The sequence below is a fragment of the Arvicanthis niloticus genome, chromosome 27 (genome assembly GCF_011762505.2).
Source record: "Arvicanthis niloticus isolate mArvNil1 chromosome 27, mArvNil1.pat.X, whole genome shotgun sequence".
NCBI classification, from domain to species: Eukaryota; Metazoa; Chordata; class Mammalia; order Rodentia; family Muridae; genus Arvicanthis; species Arvicanthis niloticus.
Window position 1 is genome coordinate 16862701 of NC_133435.1, and position 2694 is coordinate 16865394.

The 2694-nt window shown below is 44.6% G+C and overlaps 1 pseudogene; it reads right to left on the bottom strand.

Moving 5' to 3' along the window:
* Positions 1-302: 302 nt before the first annotated feature.
* On the bottom strand, positions 303-1397 carry LOC143439579 (HCLS1-associated protein X-1-like; annotated as a pseudogene).
* Positions 1398-2694: the final 1297 nt, after the last annotated feature.

A 2694-nucleotide genomic window follows, 5' to 3' on the forward strand; every position in this document is an offset into this window, starting at 1 on the left:
GTTATGTCATTTCACTTGGAAGCTTCACCCTGCTCTCCCCAAGATCCTCCATATTGGAAACTCCAGCTGACTATATCAACAGGATTTCCCTAGATGGTTTTTGAGGGGTGTTTTGAGTGCCTGATTTGACAATATTTATTTTCCTTTGTCTCTGTCTCTCCTTCTCTGCATCCATCTTTTTTATGTGTGTGAATGCACCATTTTTTTTTTACCATAAATAAAAGCTTTATTGGTCATTTTGGATGAGTGACAGACTGGTATAAGCTCAATTTAGTGTTTCACACACTCAAGACCCTTGGGAAGACAGAAAACGCTAAGCTATTGTCAATGGGCAGTAGGCAGGGAGTGGGAAGGACCCGAAGGCTTCTAAAGGTTAGCAAAGCTGCTGAGATCAAAATCAGTGTCCTAGAAGCAAATTCAGGATGGAAAGAGACCATTCAGAGTGGGAGATCTTGTAGAGTCTAGATCTCTTTTAGACCTATCATGAGCTTCTTGATGGGTCACTGTGGTCTCTCTCTGTCACTGTCCACCACAGTTCAGTGCTTCTCCACTGTCCCGTCTGACTTAGTGATCTTGGTCACAAAGATGCTCTTGAAATAAGATTTGGGTTGAAGAAGTGGACCAAGACCTTCCTGGAAAACCTGGGAATCAAAATTATTGTCCTCTCGAGCTTTAGAATAGGGAGTCATAGGCCATAGGTCATCCAACCTATGAAGAAGGTCCTTGGGACCCCAATCTGAAGCTGCTTTGGAGTATTCAGGCCTTGCATGACTCTCCAAGACCCCCTCAAAGACCCTGGGTTGGTGACCATCTGGGTGCTTAAGCGGTGACTTCCCCAGTGTCTGCCCCTCTCATAATCTCTCACCAAGGGCCACTGACTCAGAACCTGCAAGTTCAAGAGAGTAGAAAGGCAAGGTTCAGGCCTCCATCTTGCTGAAGATGCTATTGAAATCTCGTACTAGATCATCACAGCCAAAGTTCTTGTGAAAATGCATCCTTCCTCCTGGGCTGAAGCTGGAACAGAATTACTCCAGAGTAGCAAAACAGCTAAAGAGTAAAAACACTATAACTCTTCAGACCTGTAGTTTCCTTGATGCCATGTGCCTCTGTCTTCCTACTCTTTGTTTTCTTCCTTTTCTTCTTCTTCATCATCATCATCATCTTCATCATCATCATCATCATCAACAACAACAACATCTTGTATCATCTCTCCAAAAAAGGGATTTCTGTGGCTCCAAGGTCCAGGAAAGCTTAAACAGCTTCCAGAAAAGGTCAAAGAAGGTCATTCCCATAGGGATACCAGAAAGCTCATGGCCACCACAGGACTTCTAGCTTGCACTACCTTGCCAGATATCGCCAGAGCTCATGTGCATGCACCATTTTTCTTTGTTTTCCTTGCTATGTGCTTCATAAGATCACTCATTCCAAACAGAAAACATCACTGGCACAGATCATTCTTTAGACCCTAAAGAACAATGCTATGATGCTGTGATTTTTGATCATTACTGAGGACAGAGACCAAGGTGGTATAGCACTGACTTTCTAGCCATTTTTGTGTCCACCAAAAGTCCTGTGTAAAGCACTAATACAGATGTCATTACCAATAAAGAACAATACCAATGTAAATGCCTGCTACACCTGGCTTCATGCTTCAGGTCACAGTCCAAATGTAGGTGGTAAAATACTACATAAAGCTACTTTCTACCTATGTGTACAGGTGTATCAGAACAAATGAATGCATGTTCAGACTTGAGTTCCAGGTCACCCTCCAAGATAACAAATTGGATATATGTAATGTATTTTTTTTTGAAAACTCTCTGTTGCTAGGTATTTTGGGTAAAAATGCTGATATTAATAAGAGTTCTAACTTTTCCACGTACTTCTCAGGGTGATTTCAGGTCAGATAAGTCAGTGTTTGCAGGGGTTCTTTAATGGTGGCATGTCTAAAATCTCAAGGGTGCCCTCCTTTGATGAGCTGTGTGCGAACTGTAGTTGGGGTTGGGTATGAGGAGGAGTTCTTCAGAACAGAAGCAGAGTTCTACATTCTGGCCCCTATGGGATTCAGGATCATCCCCTTTGTGCTTGTGGGATGTGGGTAACCTTGGGAGCCTGATCTGCTGCTTCTATCTGCCTGGTGTGGTGGATAATCCTGCCCTTGTTTCGTAGGCAGTGTGAAGCTCTGGCGTTGCCTCTTGTCAGACACAGCAGAGCAGGCCTCTCAGCCCCAGGCCTAAGTCTATGACTTGCCACTAGCAGGAACAGCCTCCCAATCTGGCCTCTTTCCACTTGTTAAAAAGAAAGAAGAACATACAACACACTGCAAATACATCTCTGTGGCTGCTGGGAGAAGTGTGGAGAAATGTACAAAGACAATCCCGTATCCCTGACTGCTTTCGTTTGATCATGTTGTGATGCTGGCGGTGGTCCAGTCAGGAGGCTCTGGAGTGTCGTTCTCCTAATCCCAAGGGGATTGAGTTCCATATCTCTTGCAACAGTCTCAGTGTGCTGCCTGTAGCTGTGCCTTACTGGCCCTGAGACTGATCAGGATGCTCTCTCTTCTTGGTGACACTGTGCTGAGGTTTGAAGACTGTTGAGTCTATTCAATACAGCCACGTCTGTCTTTGCTGCTGGCCAAAGATGTGGATGAGAACCCACAAGGCAGAGTCGGCATCTCTGTTCCTCCTGATTCTCACT